Source organism: Polypterus senegalus, chromosome 11, assembly GCF_016835505.1.
Source record: "Polypterus senegalus isolate Bchr_013 chromosome 11, ASM1683550v1, whole genome shotgun sequence".
NCBI lineage: Eukaryota > Metazoa > Chordata > Cladistia > Polypteriformes > Polypteridae > Polypterus > Polypterus senegalus.
In genome coordinates this window covers 31,651,221-31,671,697 of record NC_053164.1, presented here as the reverse complement: position 1 = coordinate 31,671,697, position 20,477 = coordinate 31,651,221, and the positions used below count along the sequence as shown (strand labels likewise).

Here is a 20,477-nt window from a genome sequence, read left to right as displayed (position 1 = left end):
AAACAGATTCTGATCCCTTATTAAATCCCACCTTGACTTCACAAGTGTTTTTCTCTCCATCTGACTTCCTGATCATTTGCAGCTGCTTCAGGAGCATGATTGTCTAGCAGTACACGCTCATTTGAATCATTCTTTCCTCTTTACAGTATAGCGTTTCAGTTAGCCAACCTGTGTTATGTTTGATCCTCAGAAATGTCTCTTAAGCCTAATTATATTTTAAGAGAAACAGATTTTTTTTGCCCCCCAGTTTGTCTCTTTTCTTAAATAGGACTGTTGTCCTGCACATTTTTTCCAAAAAAATCCCTCCTGTTAGTAGTCAAGTAATTGTGAAGCAGTCTGTAGAAGACGCCACTATTTGCGTCACTTCTTCTCTGGCTTACTTGCATAAGAGTCTTGGGAGGCACTACAGGAAACCCACTGCCGATTAGGATGTCCTGTGTTTATAAGGTTGTACCTCCTCCCTGTGCTATCTTTCTCCATAGCCAATTTTTTTTTTCCTCTTTCATTTAAATAAATAAACCTGCCAAGGATCTAACAGGATGAAACTTTGCTATAGTTGGAAAGGTGAAATATAGGCAGATGTGATCTGGTGGCTAAGATACTGGACTTGTAACTTGTGACATTACCAGTTCAGTTCCTGTCAGAATTTCTTTAAAACCCTGAGCAATAATATTACCCATCTGCATTATGATTTTTGAATTTTTTGTTAATAAAAGGGTTGCATATTAAAAACTCTGGCTTGGGAAACGTTAAGAGTGTGGCTTTTCAGACACAAAAAAAATTAGACTAACCCTATAGCTTGGGCACCAAGAGTGGGAAGGGAGAAACAAAGAGATGGTTATAGAGCATGTTCTAACTTGGCACAATGAGAAAAGGCTCAACTCAATACAAGTTGGACACGTGTTCAAATATAGACATTTTCTTACCCTTGTTTGAGAGTGCAAGAGTGAACAGGGAGTTAACATCAAGATTCTTCTGACATGGAAGATACCCATGACAGAAACTTTTCAATTATTGACTGACGGTTAAAATGTAGAGTACATATCTTGTGTACACATTTTTGAATGGTGCTCAAAGGAACCCATTTTTTTGTTGGTAGAAGATATGAAGCAAAAATGATGAAGATCCTCAGCCACCTTTCAGAAAATGATCTACAGAATTGATTTGAACATTGACAGCATCGTATGCAGCTGTGTGTCAGCTCAAAAGGGAACTATTTTGAAGGTGATCATAGTTAAGTTTCTTAATTTGTTAAATAAAGAGAGTTACAGACATATATGTGTGTATATGTCTGTGTGTGTGCATATACTGTATATATGTATGTGCCTTTTTTTTAAAACACATGCGCATAAGGAGCATCCACATGACTGTACTGAGATAAGCACATGGGCACCACTTTCTGGGGAAACACAGTCACTATTCGTTCATCTGCAGACTAGAGTCACACAGAGACCATTTATGTCAATCGTGGTTTAGCCTGTGCCTATTTAAAGAATGATATTGCCAGAAGTTGATATTCATTCATGGAACCACTTCAGAACAGAACGGAGCTCCACTGTGGAAAGTATTTTTTTTTTAACCTGTTCCCCTGAGAGAGGCTCAACAATGGTGATGTCCATAGTCATTTTTACCTCTACTTTTTCTTAAATTTTATATATTTGCCCAACCTTAAACCAACCATCTATATATATATATATATATACATAATCGACCAAGTCGCCCGACCATGGGGTATGCACGACAGAGCCCCGCCCGCCAACTCTAACCACCCTCCCGTGCCCACCCTCGCTCTCGAGGCATGCACACTATTCTGCGCATATGCCCGCCCCCAACACCTCACCAAACACATCCTCAGTCGCTTTGGTCTCTGCTACAGTCCACATGCACCTCTGAACCACATTGACTTTTCATTGTTCTTTACGGTTCCGGTTGCTTTGCTTTGCTAACAGGTCTCTCTCATTGCTGCTGTCTTTGTTTGTCCCCGCAAGTTTCTGTTCTCCCTGTTGTTTCTGTGCCCCTTCTTTTTTTCCTTTGTTAGACCGACACCGAACCTGGAGTGATGTCCGCTGCCCTATCGCGATGCTGAATAGGGGATTGCTGAACTGTGTCTTTCAGGAAGTGTTCACCCATCAATGAATAATTATGCGGCGTGGGTCGGCTAGTTTATAATAATCATCATAATATATATTTTAGGACTGTCAAAGTTTAAGCATTAATGCATGCGATTCATTTTAAACATATAATCTATAGTAACATACCCCTTATTGTCTAGACTAACCTGTTAAAAATGGCTAAGAAGGGCAAAGTTCATTATGGTTGCTTTTGATTTTAAAACGTCCCTCTAAAACTTAGTGCTAGCAAAGTTATCAGCAAAGTAAAACATTTTTAGTGTGTCTATTAAGAGCAAAATACCCTGCTGTTAAAAATAAACATTTAATTATCAACATTCATGCGAGACTACAATCCATGAATATACACCTGAAACCATATCTATGAATGAAACAAAGTCTAATGCATTACCTACTGCTTTTGAAAAATGGACTGACTGCATTAGACTGCAGACCTCAAAATATAGTTGAAGATAAAGGACTTGGGGATGTCATTCAGATTGTGAGTTCTGACAATTTTTACGTATTATCTTCATGTTGGACAAATGTTTCATCTGCCATTGATTAATATGAAAGTCTCAAGTCTTCACAGTTTGAGCAGCTAAGAAGTTGTAAGGAAGTGTCATTTACAGGAGACAACTGGACATCACTGAGCAACTAAGTCCACATTAGTCAAACATGTAATTAATCAAGATTAATTGGATGAAAGTCCACGATTAATCGTGATTAAAATAATGTAACCATTTGACAGCTATTAATATGAACTGTATGAGTATATAAAAATGTATGCATATGTGTTGATGTATATGTACCGTATGTGTATATCTATATTTATAATATAAACAGTCTTATTTCTGCAAGTATGCAGATCATCACAACATTTCTTCTTCATGGTTTTACAGGAGCACTTAAGCAAAATCACAAATGCCAATAACAATACATACCTTCTTGTCCTCAAAGTGTAGCTAAAATGTATTTTAAAATGGCAGTCTGAGGCCATCATGTGGCTGAAGGTAGCTTGAATATGTGACCTTCTTTGAAATATATTTTAGTCATAAGTGAATTGTTTTTTTTGACAGTGTTAAACTTTTAACATATGGCTCTTAGAGATGTGTTCCTTTTTTGAATATTTAGTTTGGAGTTACCATTAATGCATGCTTCTTCAAGGTGGACAGCTCTGGCATCGGTGTTTCAGTGTTTAAATCCAAACTTATTACAGCTGTCCATTAGTGTTTGTAGAAGGATTACTACGCCAACTGAAATATAACTAATAGCTGGAACGGAACCCTTTCTGTTGCTCTATTTAAGGCTTGCTGCAGCTCTTCAGCTGAATTGTAATTTGCTGTTAAATGGATTTCTTTTTTCATAATAGCAGTAAATGCAATTTGTTTGCACATGGTGTTGAAAAGAAGCTGTTGGCATCAAAGAACTGTCAATCATCATGGTCTGCCTTTGTGAAATCTGGCAGTTCTTCTCATAAATAACAGAAGGGTAGGGATTTACTTTAAAACAGATCTAAATTAATAGGCCTATAGACTATGAGATTTTTTTAATTTACTTTTCAGTTAACAGGGCTCTGTATGGCTATCACTTTGTAACTTGCTCCTGCTGAAGGGAATTAAAATCGTAGACCAAGATATCACAAAGACCCTGATTTAGTTGGTGACCGTGAAATTCTCTAGGGATTCTGAGGGTGACTGAAAGGTGGGGATGTTGCCCATTATAGTGGTTCAGCTTGTTCATGTTTTGTAGCCCATGTCAAAACAGTTTTAAAGGTTTATCAGACTGAAGAGAGTAAATTGACAAATATAATTATTACATTAGCTGGAAATATGGCTAAACACTGGCAGTTCATTTTCCATCTCCAGCCTACAGTCTTGTAGGTATTGTATTTGCCATGTTTTATGACATGATCACTGTTGTGAGTTATAATTATTACATGATGGGCAGAGGTGTCACTGCCACCGAAGGTGTCTCCAGTATTGAAAAGGCTCTTAAAAGTTGGGATATTAATTCTTCAGAATTACAATAGGAAAATCAGACATCATAATTTTCAGATGTTACCAATGAAAAAGGAAACAATGTGGTCTTTACTTTCTTCCGTGGAGATCTAAAAGTTTTAGCATGGAATATAAATTAAGTTGGGCACTTCAAGTCCGAGTCATCACTCCTCATTCACGGTTTTCAAAAACCCATCTAAGTGGAGGTGTCACCTTCCTTTTAATTTTGGATGTGACTTAATATTCACTCCATTTTGAATATTTGATATTGCTAGTTAGGATATTTGACTGTTGAATACAGTCTGTGGTAAATGTTTTATTGAATTTAGACAGGATTTATTTTAATGAATAGTATTCTGGTGAAAGTTAGGATACCTGACCTCATACTTTGTGCTGCTGGGTTTATAATTTTAATCTAAAATGCAGTACTGTACCTTGTTTTGGTTGGACATGGATGGCACTTATCAAAATTGGGTGTAAGAGGCATTTAAAAGAAAAAAAGCACCATTGACTTCGTATGTATATTGGTGCCATTATTGATTTGGGAAAGTCTCATCAACCGAATCATCAAAGTGCCATTGTTACTTATAATGGTTTATACATTTTATATATCCTGCTGGATCATCTGAATTTGTTGTATCAATAAAACTGACATATAAAAAATCTAAAGCAAATAATAGTTTTTATTTATAAAGTGCCTTTTCATGCTCAAAGCCTTTTACGTACGGCATATATTCAAGTGGTACTAAACACAGTGGGGGGAAAAAATACATATATACACATATATAAAAACATGATTTTGGTTCTAGGACACCTCATGCATACCAAAATCCACAGATACTTCAGTTCCTTAAAGTAAAATGGCATAATATTTGCATTTTACATACTCTCATCCTCCCATATACTGTACTTTAAATCCTCTCTAAATTGCTTATAGTACCTTATACAATGTAATTGCTGTATAAATAGTTGTTGTACTGTATTGTTTAGGGTATTATGACAAGAAAAAAAGTCTGTACATGTTCAGTGCAGTCGCAATGATGGGTTATGCCGAATTTCATAGTACATGTTAGCAGCAATGTAACATTTTTATCTGTTTCACTACTACAGTTTGGTTTCGTTTAATGACCTGATAAGAAATAAATGGAATAAAACACATTATATTTAAAATACAGGTTTATGTAGAAAATACAAATAGAGTATAAATGTATTCTCTGTCTTTCACACACACAGAGTTAACACTCTTGATTACAGACTATGACACTTTCGAGTACATTCAGTAATACTAATGACACAGTTAAGGGGTGCAGGAGACAGAGGAATGGAGTTAGCCTCTTTATGCTGATTGCTGGCGAGTGACCTAAAAGGACTGTTTGGCTTGTTCAGCGCTGTTTCTGCCATGCTACTTAGGTCTTCAGTAGTACCACACATTCCTAGCGTATTTGTCCATTTGTAACTTCACCTCACTACATAGGTCAGAGGCAACTCGCATGCTGCACTGTTCTCACGGCTCTCCATGAGCCGACGTAAGACGTGTGTCTAAATCTGAGACTCGCTGGAGGCCAAGCATCTGGCCTGATTGGCTTTTTAGCAGCTGGGAGATATGATCAAATTGTTGTCTAAGTGCTGTGTCCATGCTGCCCCTCCTTACCTGCTGCTCAAGCGGGTGCTTCATAGCTGGCATCTCCAGGTATCGTTGGCCCTAGGCTAGTTCGTGGCCATCTGGGGGAGTGTGTCCCTCACAGGTCAGGACCCTGAGGTAGCTACAGGATCTGTGGAGGTTGAGGGCTGAGGATCTTCAAGTGTTGGTGGTTGAGGCGTCACAATTGCAAGTGCTTTAGTTACAAACCTTGATATAGGAAGCTATTTCTTATTTTTCTTTGCATCATCAAATAAATCTTGCAGGGGTTGTAGGCATGTTATTATCACTCGGGTAGGCATGAGAGACTACAAGATGGTATTACTACAGTTCATTCTTGTGGATTCACCTTAGTTCTGGGCGTGTGAGAAGTTTTGCGTTTTTGAATTTTTTTTCTTTCCCCGAATATTATCGATCCATGATTGGTTGAACCCACAGATTTGAGGGGCCGACTGTATATACAGTACATACTGTACATACAGTCAATTCTTTTCTTATCTTTGGGGTTTACTTTACTGAAAAATTCTGTAGATATGTGAAAAATAAAACTGAAGCATTGGTGCTATGGGGAAAAATTAGCTTAGGTTAGTGGGTTCTGGTAGGGGAGACTTGGTTGGGCAGATGTGTCAGCCCACTGCTGTCTCCCCTTGAGACTTGGTAATGAGCTTTCAACAGTTTGACCTACAGAGAACTTGTTATGACTCTGTAGTTCAGTTGTTTTCTAGGTGCTCTGCCAGAGGCCGTGAGTGACCACAGTAGGGCTAATCTGAGGACCTCATTAAACCATTTGTAGTAGTGATGCGCAGTGTGACCTGCACTTACTAGGAATTCGTCATTTCTTGGAAACAATTGTATGCTCTGGTCCCCATCACAAATGGGGCACAATGGCTTATGCAGGCCTCTCAGTACTGGGTAGATACATGTCTGTTTATTCAGTGTAGCACACGTGCAGTCCCTGACATCCAAGGGCAAAAGTCAGAGGCCACTCTGAATTTGTTTTTATGCTGCACTTGGCTGTGTACACAACTTCCTGATTCCTGTCCCCACCCCAGCCCATGGCACACAGCAAGGACCTTATCCATGAATAGGATTAATTATTCTGTGTCTGTCACTTCTATAATAGCGGAAAAGCGAATCTGCGGGAATGTAATCCTCAGATAGCAAGGATTTACTGTATATTCTATTTATTTAATAAGCTTCTGTAGAAAGCCAGATTTCACCATTGGACAAGTAAAGGTCAGTCGGTCGGTCCTCTTTTTTTCTCTGAATTGCTGAAACTAATAATTATTTCTCAAACCATATATTTAGTCTGCGGTGTGCTGGCACACTGTGTTGGCTAGGATTGACTCCAGCAGACCTCCGTCATCCTGTGTTAGGATATAGCGGGTTGGATCGATTGGATATATTTAGTTCCTCATTAGTATGTTAAATTTTAAATAAAACATTACTATTAGTGTTTACAAGCTTGCAGGAAATTTAAAGAGCAATAATATACATTTTATTATTTGAAACTTTGGTTAAATTTTATGAATATATTGAGTGTGTTGTTACAATTCATAAGCATATTATAGTCTGCTCCTTTGTCTCTCTTTATGTAATCCATACAGTATAGTGGTTTAAGTTACCTTGCAATATTTACTGTGTCATGTTCATATTTCTTCCCAGGTAAGCCAAGGGAGGACCTGTTGAGCGCGCTGACTATCTTTAATGCTCACCTGAAGTTTAGGATGTTTCTTGTTAAAGATCATATTTGCAGATGCTGCTGTTTCTTTGTTACTGCCATCACTACATGCAGGTAAGTTGAGATCTAGATTTTATTTTCACATATACAGCAGCTACTGTGAGAGTTGACCATTGCCTAGTAAAGTACTGTAAAAGATTTTAATTTTTCAATCTTGCTAGCATTAAATTAATTCCCGCATGCATGATATCAGTTAGGGATTGTGATAAGATTTTAATGTTCACAGTGAAAAAGACTTTCAGAAATGTCTCCTGTATTTATCTGACATTAAATTTCTTTTGCAGTTAAAATGATTGTACAGTTGCGCCCATATGTTTACATACCATGGCAGAATTTGTGAAATATTGGCAATTGTTTTTAAAATTTAAGTAATCATGCAGAAATATTTTCTTTTAACTAGAGAGTGTGCATAAGTTAAGCAATTTATTATCACACAATTGTGTGTGCAATTTTTAAATCATAATGATGAGTGAAATCACCCAAATGGACCTGATCAAAAGCTTACATACCCTTGAATGTTGGGGATGATAATACACATTATTTGACACCCAGGTTTAAATTTAGGGTAATTAAGGGAAGAGTGTCCACACCTCTAACCTCTTTGATTGTAATCAGTGTCTTTGTGTAAATAGTCAATTTAAATTCATGCAGAACTGCACTGATTTTGCTGGATCCCGAGTCGTGGAGAAAGCAAAATAACTGTCAACGGTCCAGTGAGAAAAGGTTGTTGGATTGCATAAATCTGGAAAAGGATATAAAAAGATATCCAGAGATCTGAAAATGCCTATCAGTACTGTGTTAGACTTTGAAAAAGTGGAAAGTTAGGGTTGTTATGAGGCCACAGCCAGGTAGACCAACCAAGATTTCATCCACAGCTGCCAGGACACATTTGGATCTTCCAATATGATAATACAGTATACCCTCTTTTATCGCGGTTAATCCGTTCCAGACTCTACCGCGATAAATGAATTTCCGCGAAGTAGGATTCTTTATTTATAAATCAAATATTTTCGCAGTTAGAGCATAGAAAACCTGTTTACGACCTTCTAAATACGTTTTTAACATTATTAGAGCCCTCTAGACATGAAATAACACCCTTTAGTCAAAAGTTTAAACTGTGCTCCATGACAAGACAGAGATGACAGTTCCGTCTCACAATTAAAAGAATGCAAACATATCTTCCTCTTCAAAGGAATGCGTGTCAGGAGCAGAGAATGTCAGAGAGAGAGAGAGAGAGAAAAGCAAACAATCAAAAATCAATAGGGCTGTTTAGGCTTTTAAGTATGTGAAGCACCACTGGAAAAAGCAGCTGCAAGGAAGGGAGCAATGTGAAGGTAGTCTTTCAGCATTTTTTAGAGGTGTGTCCGTATCCTCTAGGCCAGTGTGCGAACAGCCCCTCTGCTCACACCCCCTCCGTCAGGAGCAGAGAATGTCCGAGAGAGACAGAGAAAAGCAAACAATCAAAAATCAATACGTGCTGTTCTTGGCTTTGAAGTATGCGAAGCACCACGTGGGAAGCATATTGTATATCATTGAGGAGTTTTATTTAATACGTAATACGTGCTCTGATTTGGGTACCTTCTCAGCCATCCGCCAGTAGCGTCCCTTGTATGAAATCAACTGGGCAAACCAACTGAGGAAGCATGTACCATAAATTAAGAAACCTATTGTCCGCAGAAATCTGTGAACCAGCGAAAAATTCGTGATATATATTTAGATTTGCTTACTTTTAAAATCCGCAATGGAGTGAAGCCATGAAAGTCGAAGCGCGATATAGCGAGGGATCACTGTAATCCAAAACACAAGGCCAAGTCCACCCTTTAGTGGCTACAGCAGAGAAAAGTGAAGTGCTGGACTGGCCATCACAGTCTCCTGATTTCAATATCATTGAGTCACTTTGAGGAGATCTCAGATGTCCAGTTCATGCAAGACAACCCAAGAATTTACCTGGAGACCTGGAAGGTTTTCGCCAAGAAGAATGGGCAGCTTTTCCACCTAGGAAAATCAAAGGCCTCACCCACAACTATGACAAAAGACTGCATGCTATCGTTGATGCTTAACGGTACAATACACAGTATTAAGAACTTAGGGTATGTAAACTTTTGAACAGGGACCATGTCATTATTCTCCTTATTGCTTTTTTGTAATGGTTGTGCTATTCTATGATGCTTTATAGTTTAATTTGGATTCCATTAAAAGTAAATTAAATATGTTGTGCCTGATTAGTCAAATTTTCTTTTAAGTATGGTGCACATCTTACAAATTCTGTTAGGGTATGTAAACTTATGGGCAAAATTTAAGCGCAAATTTTACAAATGTTTTATCTCCAGTGGGTTGTGCTTCTGTCTCAGGGTAGCCTGTGCTCAATGTAACTTCAGGAAGAGGGACTTGGAAACCTGGCCAAATAATCAAACCATGTTGACTGACACAACTTGATTCTGAAGAGCACTGGATCTTCATACTGTCTTGCTGGGTGGGTATCTTTTTGGGGAGAACTGCTTTTGCCACTTAGCGCTAAAACCTTTGAAATTGTAAACAGTGCTTATTTGTATGGGGACACAAATCGATAAAACCAAGATAGTTTAAAAAAACTCTGGTTCTACTTCACCACCAGGGACTCATATGGTAACAGTTTCTGATTCTTGTTGGTGTAATTTTAAATCAAAATAGATTTCTTTATTTTTGCATTAAAATGCAATATCAGTTTGAAAAAGTTTATTTTTAAAGTAACATATTTAAAACAGAAGTTCAAGTCTTGGAAGCACTTTAAATGTAAGCAGTGTGGGAACCAGGGGAGCTTACAGCCGACACAGACAAGCAGAGACACAGGTGCAACACACAACACTCTTTATTTTCAACTGGGATGCACTTTTCCTCCCTCCCAAGAGCACAGCACAGTACAGACCAAAATAGATGACAGTCCTTTTCTTTCCTTTCTTTTTCCAGTCCTTCTGCCTCCACTCCTCCTCACAAGCTTCGTCCTTCTTCCTTCCAACTCTGGCCCCTTTTATAGGACACCCAGAAGGACATGTGTCCAATGAGCTTCTTCCAGCAGCAGTTCCAGGTGTGGCGGAAGTGTCGACAAGCAGGGCTCAGTAAATAAATATCCAGCAGGTTTGAGCTGCCATGCTCCAAACCTGTGTCTCCACTGTAAGCTAGGGGGGCTGCCCTCTATTGTTCCGGGAGAGATAATGTCCTTGGGCCAGGTCTCTCCTAAGGTCTTTCCATTGACAAGGTGTCCTGGCCGGGTAAGCGCCCTAGCTGTCCGCCACACTAGTATTATGAGTGTTGATTAGGACTGATACTGTGCCAATGATTGACATTTTGTACTGTAAAATTCTAACTTATAAATATGTGCAATTGTAATCACTTTACACTTAGTAAATTCTTAGACTACTTATAGATAATATATATGATTGTTTGTACCATTTTACAATTCTGTCTGTCTAAAACAACTACTGCTACTTAAGGAACACCTTGAAAAATACAGGAGCATCACAGAGCAGTACTTGTAAGAAACAACTTTTTAAGGTGTACATGAAGATCTTTGGCTTGAAAATGAGAAAACTGTCTAAGTTCATTATCGCTGTCATCATCAGAATTGCTCTAGTTAATCATGGTAAATAATAAAGTTACAAAACAAAATAAAAGAACCCAAGATTAAGGTTACAGTACTCTGGAGTAATGAAGGTGGATTTTGTAAGAATTATCCACGTAGTGCGGCTCTCCTACAGTCAGAAACACAGGAGACCCTGTGAAATAACAACAACTAAACATGTGTTACTGTGGCAGGTTTTGGCAATTTCTAGATCATTATTCCCCTATTGTTGTTGGGCGGCTGTAAATTGTTGTGGGACTGTTTCATTTGTAGAGCATCTCACTGAATACCATTTAAGCTCTCGTGGTGTCAACCCACCTCGTTCGCGGGGGTTGCGTTCCAGAACCCCGCGATAGATGAAAATCCGCAAAGTAGAAACCATATGTTTGTAGGGTTATTTTTATATATTTTAAGCCCTTATAAACTCTCCCACACTGTTAACATTATTAGAGCCCTCTAGACATGAAATAACACCCTTTAGTCAAAGGTTTAAACTGTGCTCCATGACAAGACAGAGATGACAGTTCTTTCTCACAATTAAAAGAATGCAAACCTATCTTCCTCTTCAAAGAATGCATGTCAGGAGCAGAGAATGTCGGAGAGAGAGAAAAGCAAACAATCAAAAAATTAATATGTGCTTTTGGGCTTTTAAGTATGCCGAAGCACTGCGATAAAGCGGCATTTTTTAGAGGAGTGTCCGTATCCTCTAGGCAAACAGCCCCTCTGCTCACACCCCCTCCGTCAGGCAGAGAGAGTGAGAGAGGCAGAGAAAAGCAAACAATCAAGCACCGCGCGGGAAGCATATCGTATATCATTGAAGAGTTTTATTTAATATGTAATACGTGCTCTGATTGGGTAGCTTCTAAGCCATCCGCCAATAGCGTCCCTTGTATGAAATCAACTGGGCAAACAAACTGAGGAAGCATGTACCATAAATTAAAAGACCCATTGTCCGCAGAAATCTGCGAACCAGCAAAAAATCCGTGATATATATTTAGATATGCTTACATTTAAAATCCGCGATGGAGTAAAGCCGCAAAAGTCGAATCGCGATATAGCGAGGGATCACTGTATATCTGAATATACAACTAAATACTGTAGATCTAGGTAGTAACAGCATTGAAATTCATATTATGGCACATTCAAAAAAAAATCAGACTTTTAGAGTTTTAAAGAAAGACATATATGTAATGTAATAATACACAATTCTCACTTCAGTTAGAGTTAAGTGGCCATGTTTTGCAGGTGATGCAGAAGACAGTATAGTGGGTTTAACGTGGTTAGCAGGTTTCATTTAATTCATGGACAGACAGTTTAGTGAAATGTCAGATATAAACTGGCCTAATGTGTGTGGATTAATGTGTTGGCTTGGTTCGTTTCTGCCTTATGTCAATGTGTGTAGAAGCTCAGAATAAAATGAATTCAAAAGTAGACAAATTGATTGTATTATTTGTGCTGGGTTGCCCAATACTCCAAAGAGTTATCCTACTTACAGATATATCCTATCCTGATTTCTGCTGTTTCAAGATACAGTATCTGTTTTCATGAAGCTGCCAACAGGAAACCCTCTTCTTTCCTCTGTTTTTATGTGAAATTCCTTGGTAACCTAAGGAAATGCAAAATGCTAATACATCTCAGAAACAACAGTCAAGTCTGCTTGCGACAGGTCTTAGAAAGCATACATGTCCTCTGTTTATTGCCTGTAATTCCTGTACAGTTACACAGTTGATAAAAGCACAGCACACTCAGAGAGTGGACATTTTTCTAAATGTTTGATTGTTTTAAATCTTGGTAACAAATGTGACACCACTATTCCCAGAAACCTCTAAAACCCTAGTAGGCATTAAGAGACCATTTGACTTCTTCCAGTTCTCATCACTTATATTTTCAGATTACTATTTTCTATTTTATACACTGCCAAACAGCTACAGTACATTTGTACTGCATTTAAAATTTACAATTTTTAACTTGGCCTTCATTAATTGTTAATGTGTGTTTTTTCTTTTTTTCCCCTCTCTCACTCTCTTGCAGCCCCTTCGACATTTAGGAATTCAAGAGGAGTAATTACTATGAGGATACTTCAACAGGATCTGTTTTTTATGGTGGAGCTTTGACAAGCAGCTCTGGTCTCCCTAGTACTCTGACTACGAATATCTGTTGGAACTCATGAGCCTTCATGAGCAGCTGTCTGATCACTGTTGCATGTAGTTCAGTCACTTCTGCTGTATGAAACTTGTGTGAGTTATCCCCCAATAGAATTAAGTCTTAGATAAATCTTGGCGACTGAAATGTTTTTTTTAATTGCACTTTAATTACCAGCCTTGAAAGTTTCATGTCTTCAGGCTTGGTGACGAGGGTGCATACAGTAAAGAGGGCCTGTTTAAATGCTATTTGCACAGTTGTGTTTATAGCATAGACAAGGCCCTTACAGTAAAACTTTAACTGTATAGCACGTTGTGTTGATATACCAGAACTATTTTCATTGTCCTTTTAGATTAAGAACATACTATATACAGTATGTGTGTTTAAACAAAGTATTTCTCTTATCATACATATAACACCATTCCTGTTCTTGTAAGACCTATAAAAGCTTGTGATCTTTGCAGGTACTCGACCAGACTCTACAAGTATGGCTTTGCAAATGTGGTCATTTATGTGAATGTACAGCAGATAGTGCTACTAAATAAAGAAGTGTTTTCTCAAAGGGCAGGAACATAAAGTACAATTAGCCCTATTTGGCAAAAACCATGTGCATTTTTGGGAGATTGTTTAAAATGGCAGAATTCCTAAAGTACTTCTCAATCACATCAGAAGTAATTAGGTTTTCTTATGTATTATTTAAGGATCCTTTAAATAGGAACAACAACAACAACAACATTTATTTATATAGCACATTTTCATACAAAAAGTAGCTCAAAGTGCTTTACATAATGAAGAAAAGAAAAATAAAAGACAAAATAAGAAATTAAAATAAGAAAACATTAGTTAACATAGAAAAGGAGTAAGGTCCGATGGCCAGGGTGGACAGAAAAAAAAACTCCAGATAGCTGGAGAAAAATGAAATAAAATCTGCAGGGGTTCCAGGCCACGGGACAGCCCAGAAGAGGAGGAGGAGGGGGTTAGGCGTGTTGGTGCACCAACCACATGATGGATCACGTGGATTGGGACCCGAGTTCAGCTATGCAACACGTGACACCTCAGTGTGATGTTTTCTTTTTGTTTTGCGCAGTGGCTAGAGTATCAATCCTGCCACCAACCCCCGCATTTTCCCTGCAAGCCAGAGGTCCTGCTTGTTGGGCTGGATGCAGATTAACGCCATACCCAGGACGAAGCAATTGCAGGTTAAGGGTCTTGTTCAAGGTGTCTCTATTTTAAAGACAGGAGCTGCCACTATGTCCTGTAGTTAAGGAAGGAAGGAAGATCTTATGTAAGTGCCATGTCTCATTATTCAGCTTTTCTAGTGAGTTTCATTTGTAGACTTTACTTAAATAATCTTAGCAAGTTGGGGGAAGACACAGTGTGATCACATAAATCCCAGTTATATAGTCTGACATGCCCAGTCCAAAAACTGTACGATTCACAAAATCAAATAGGTTCAAAAATCCTATAGTTTGGCTATGGGTGTACATGAAAACTGACAATCAATGAAGTACTGTATAATGCAGCAACAGGGAATAATGAATGTGGCTGCTTTAGACTTTGCCAATAGGAGAGAGGCTTCTCCGTCTGTCTTATATTTCATGTCATGTGCCATGTCAGAGGAGGGGGAGTGGTTGAGCAGAGTTTGCGACTGAACTTCTTGTATCTATAAACACTTCACACACCCAGTGGCTTTCTTGGGCAGCATGTTATTGGCTGTCAATAAAAAGGTCAGCTTATGAAAGTGTACTGGAAGGTCATCATACAATCATGTAACTTGACATTCTTATCAATTTCTAATCGCGTAGATTGACACAATCGTGCGACAAAGTCAGCAACAACACTCATCAAGTTTGACATCCCCTCCAACTAGAAAAGGAATAAAGTGATGCCAGCTTTAAAATGGCCAGTTTTTCATGAGTATAGATCTGTCAGTATGTGTGTCTGTTTTGGTGGGGGTGTAGGAGGAAATGTAATGGAGGGGATCAGTCTGTTAATTAAGATCAAATGGTTGTGTATTTTGTCTTGAAAGGTACCCTTTCTGCAGATGTGGCTAATTATTTTGCACAATGCAGTGTTGGATCATCAGTAAAATTTTTGATTTTGGTACTGATACCAGTCTTCACACCTAAGTACCAGTACCAAAATAATGCCAAAGCAAATATAGATAACTCTGTTCGGCTCCCAAGTGTGTTGCCCAGCTATGCCACATTCCACTCACCCTGGGTCTTACAGGGCTCATAACTACTTAATCGAGCTTTGTTACAACAAGTACAAATGTTGCTTTGAAGAGAAAAGGGACCATGCTGTGGAGTTTTGCATGTGCTGATATTCATATATGTTAACGAGTGGCACGGAGGGCTTAGATCGCTTCTTGAGGTTTCCAGGCCAATGATATACAGCTGTTGCTTTAGCGGAGGGGAAAGCAGAGTGTTCGGTGTCGGTACTAGTTTCGCTGAAGCCAGACTTGTCATATATACGTCTGGAGACAACCATGAGTACATTTTGCTTAAAAGCGAGTGGGATCAATTGGATGGATCACTGAGTGTCACATTTATAAACCAATTCAACTCCTCATGTAGGAGGCGCTCAAAGTAGGGGCAGTGATATTTGAACTGCAAAGATCGGAGGTGCTCTTGTTAAACTGGTATGACAGAGAGCAAGTTTCTTTTTACGATGAACCATATACAGTCCAAGTATCCTAAAAATAAACCCTATTATGTGTTTTGTGAGCATAGAGTACATTGCATGTTTTAAAAATAAACGTAACCTGATGTTGGCACAGGCACTGTGTGTCCTCTGTGTTCAGCTTTGCACTGATCGTGTAGGAGTTGATGTGAGTTTGAAAGAATTGGCAGCAATGCTTGTGAAAATGTGAACTGCAAAATGTACATTTAAAGTAAATGGTGTGTCACACTCCATCCAAAGAACTGTCATTAAAAGAGCTGAAATTGAAGAGCCGCAGGAGATGCGGACTTCGAACTCAAGACACAGCAAACAACAAATCTGCCTAATAACACCAGTAGATGCACAGATGAGGCTGCATAACACCCACATTCTGACTTCATCTAAATTAATTACTAAAGAAATTTAACATTACTGTCTAATTGAAAGTGGTGCAGAGCTGCAAGTACCAAGGGGGTCCATATAAACAACAAACTGGACTGGTCTGAGAGCACAATGGCACTCTATAAGAAGAGCCAGAGCACACTGTGCTTCCTGAGGAGACTTTGGTTTTTTGATGTGTGCAGCAGCTACTGGAATTGTTCTAGCAGGCCATAGTAGCCAGTGAGGTGATCTGCGCTGTGGTCACTTAGGGAAGCAACTTGAACTCCAAAGAAGAGTAATGCCAGCACAAACTTATCAGGAAAGCCTGTGCAATCACAGGACTAGCCCTAGGCCTCCTGGAAGCCTTTGTAGAAAAGAGGATGGTGGCAAAATTGAATGCTATCCTGAAAAACGAAGGAGGCGCTTTCTTGAAGTACTTTTATCCACAGGCTCATACCACCATGGTGTGTTGAGAAGTGCTTCTAGTGGTCTTTCTGTCCACTGCTATCCGGCATTTCACTGCTTCCTCCTGGGGCACTCATTAGGTTTGTTTTGAAATACCATTTTGCAATATGTAAATAATACACATTTATTTATTTATACTTATTTATTTTTATTTACATATTGATTGTATCTTTGTTGTTATGTTTCTGCTGCTATGTGCATGTAATTTCCCTTTAGGAGTAATAAAGAGAGATTTCACTTACTGTACATAAGCTTATGTAAGTCTAATTGGAAATGCAAACATGCCATGACAAAGTAGTCTAAAAAAATTAGCAGTCTAAAAAATTAGCACCGCATAATTTCCTTATTTTTGTATGTGGTGGAGTATGCAAAAAATCTGACACTCACTTACGCAGTGATCATCATATGGAATACAATACCTCTTTTGTATAAAGGTCTTGCTTGTAAGGCTAGGTTTATACTTCACACGACACACGATCCAGTGGACGCTATTGCTTATACTTGCGTTGTATTGTTTACGCAAATCTGGTAGACTCCACCAGGTGGCAATGCGAGTCATTCTCTTGGTGATCAACGTTCAGCTTCATTGTGTTGTGAATTGCCTGAAATGTCCAATAAATTCCGACGACACCTTGCCACAATATATCTGAAAAGGATGGATGTTTAATAATTAAATCCATCAATCCAGGGATGTGTCCATTCCAGCAAGCATCGGGCACGAGGCAGAAACAATCCCTGGACAGGGCATCAGCTCATCGCAAGGTGGATACAAGCACACACATAAACTAGAGTCATTTTAGTGTCACCAAATCCTCAAACTTTAGTGTTTTTGGAAGGAAATCTGAGCACACTGTGGAAAATCACCAGGAAAGCATGGAAATTCCAGGCAGGGAACACCAGGAACGTGACTCCCTGTGAGACAGCAGCGCTACCACTTTGCCACCATGCTTCTTCACATGTGTAGTTATTAACAGTACAGGTGGTCCCCTGGTTATGGACCTCCGACCTATGACTTACGAACGGGGTCGCAGCTGCGACGCATGTGCCTCAGTAAGTGCCGCTCCGTCATCTTCGGCCTGGGAATGCTGCAAGCGGTGGCTGGATGGAGGCTGGAGGTGGGTGATTTTGCTGCTCGTACAGCGTAGTTTACCTTGGGTGGCAAACGGTGACCCGTGGTCCATAGTTACCGGGGCCACAGCTATCGCTCGTGTGCAGGACGGAGGCTTGATGGGGCAGTTCGCTGCCCACCCACTACGCCTCCACAGCTACTGCTCCTGACTGGACGCAGGCCGGGTGGAGCAGAGGGCAGCGTTTCACTGCCCGCCCACCACACACGGCTGCCCTGTACGTTCTCAGTGGGCGGCTGGTAATGCTGCAAGCGGTGACCCGGTTGTGGCTGAATGGAGGCCATTGAGGGTGAATGGGGCAGCGGGGCATAGCATTGTAGTGTACATCGGGTGGCTGACTGTTGAATGTGGGCGGTGGTGGGCGATTCACTATCCGCCTTTGGTCGCACCGTGTTCGTTCTCGGTAGACGGGCGCTGTAGGCATCATACTGTAGTGGAAGTGATTGTGTGGTGGGCGGATGGTTAATTGCCCCTCGCCGCCCCCATTCATTCTCAATAGCAAGCCTGCTTGTACTATTACGCACATAGCAGGAAGTTGTCTCTTGTCAGTACGTGTTGATGATGGGTGCCTTCCTGCTGTGACAGCGTGTACAGTGCTGTGCAGAAGAGCTCATCTTAACCTTTTGTCTTCACCCTTCAAGAATGTCTCAGAAACACAAATCTGATGCAAGTGCTGGTGATACAGTAAAGAAGAGAAAAACCATCACCATTGAAAATAAATTAGAAATAATAAAAACTTCAGAGAGAGTTGAAACTCCTTCATTCATTTAAAAGAGCACTTGGTTACAGTCGGTCAACAATAGCATTTATTAAAATAATGTACCTGTTCCGACTTACATACAAATTCAACTTAAGTACAAACCTACAGTCCCTATCTCGTACGTAACCCGGGGACTGGTTGCATTCATGATTTAAATTAAGTTAACGATTTATCTGTAAAATGTAACATACATATTTTAATGCATTTCATCATGAAAGTGATATAAAGTATAAAACTAAGGATTTTAAATGTGCAGAGAGTTGAAATGTTATAAATTTAAGGTGTTCGGTGAGGCGATCTGTTGCTGCTTGCCGCTGCTGTCCGTTCAGGAGGAAGCCCCAAAAGCATGTAGCAATTAACAACTGGGTCGATTTTAAGATGACGTTGACGACGGTCTACTTTAATGATAAAGTAATCTATGAGGTTAAAGCAGACATTTTGAGATTACAGCCAAAATTTTCACTTTAATCACAAAATAGACCTTTTCACCGTGTTCTTAATTTTTTTCTCTGTGGCTCAAATACGCTGCCGTACATTCTGATGCTGTTGTGAAGGTGCAAAAAAAAAAACTGGCACAGAAGATGGTATTTGAGACACTTAAAATGTATTGTGTCATTACGTTGGGGAATATGCGATGCTTGAATATAAAAGCACCACAAATGCCTTTGTATGGTGGCATTTTGCTTTATCTTATCGAACCATCCATCAAACATCAAGGCAGGCACATCGATCCCGGGGAATCCTCAAAGCGGCTTTCTGTCACATTTAGATAGTAAACAGAGACTCTGATGTCACATTCCGACTTTTATCACACTGCACTCCCGACTTTTTTGCTAGTACTGCACCTTGCGCAGGCATCACGTTAATTTCTGAGGACATACTCAGGATGCATCAAATGAACACTGGGAACGTGTGGTAACCATGAAGTCTACGCATTCTGAGCATGACGTAAAAATAAGCCCTAAGGGAAAGTGTCTAACTGGCGCAGGAAGACTCATACGATGAGTTTATGAGTTACTGACTGTTAGCCTTGCACAGAAAAGCCTACCAAGTGTAGAGGGATGACTGGAAGACAAAGCTTAAAACAAAAAGAGAACAGCAAAAATCAGTCCTGTTTCATGAAGCCAAACTGCGAATCAATGAAATCTGCTGCATGTCTCGGCCGTTTAAAATAGAGTTAAATACAATCACCTGTTCAGTTTTTACTTTAAGCTTGTTCAGATGGCATCTTTTTTTTCCATTTTTTTGTAGTGGATGATTGGAATTCCAATTTGTGAATCATGGTTGAAGGAAGTTTGACTCTGAGACTGATGATATCAAGATGTTCCAAATGTATTTCTGTCGGGACCGCAAACTTGAACAAGTTGGCAAGAGAACCTACAATCAAGATTACTGCATGTGTCTTACCTTGCCAATATCAATGTATTTTATACTCCCTGCATTATTAAAACTCAAAATACAATACACCTGGTATACTGTGTCTTTGGATTGTTAAATGTTTCAACAAAGCTTGTTCTCAAGTGTAGTAGTCTTTCATATAATTTGTAGGGCTTCCCTTCTACCTTGACACTTGCACACATGTTTTGAACATATACTGGTAAGGTAAGTGTTGAATGTGTCTTAATTAGATGCAGGTAGATCCTCAAATATACTCAGCAAAAAAAGAAACGTCCCTTTTTCAGGACTGTGTATTTCAACAATAATGTTTTAAAAATCCAAATAACTTTACAGATCTTCATTGTAAATTGTTTAAACAATGTTTTCCATGCATGTTCAATTAACCATAATCAATTAATTAACATGCACCTGTGGAATGGTCGTTAAGACCTTAACAGCTTACAGAAAGTAGGCA

At 39.3% G+C, this 20,477-nt stretch overlaps 1 long non-coding RNA gene across 2 annotated transcripts in view; it reads left to right on the top strand.

Annotated features, from left to right (window-relative positions):
* LOC120538802 overlaps positions 1 to 20,087 on the top strand; it is a 35,404-nt gene extending 15,317 nt beyond the window's left edge. Inside the window, exons 3-6 of one of the 2 annotated variants that reach the window (XR_005635517.1) lie at positions 7,413 to 7,542; positions 9,840 to 9,961; positions 13,118 to 13,323; positions 19,877 to 20,087. This is a non-coding gene — a long non-coding RNA (uncharacterized LOC120538802). Of the gene's footprint in view, positions 1 to 7,412; positions 7,543 to 9,839; positions 9,962 to 10,434; positions 10,475 to 13,117; positions 13,324 to 19,876 lie in introns of those variants that run through there. The other variant, XR_005635518.1, reaches the window with a different exon arrangement.
* Positions 20,088 to 20,477: the final 390 nt, after the last annotated feature.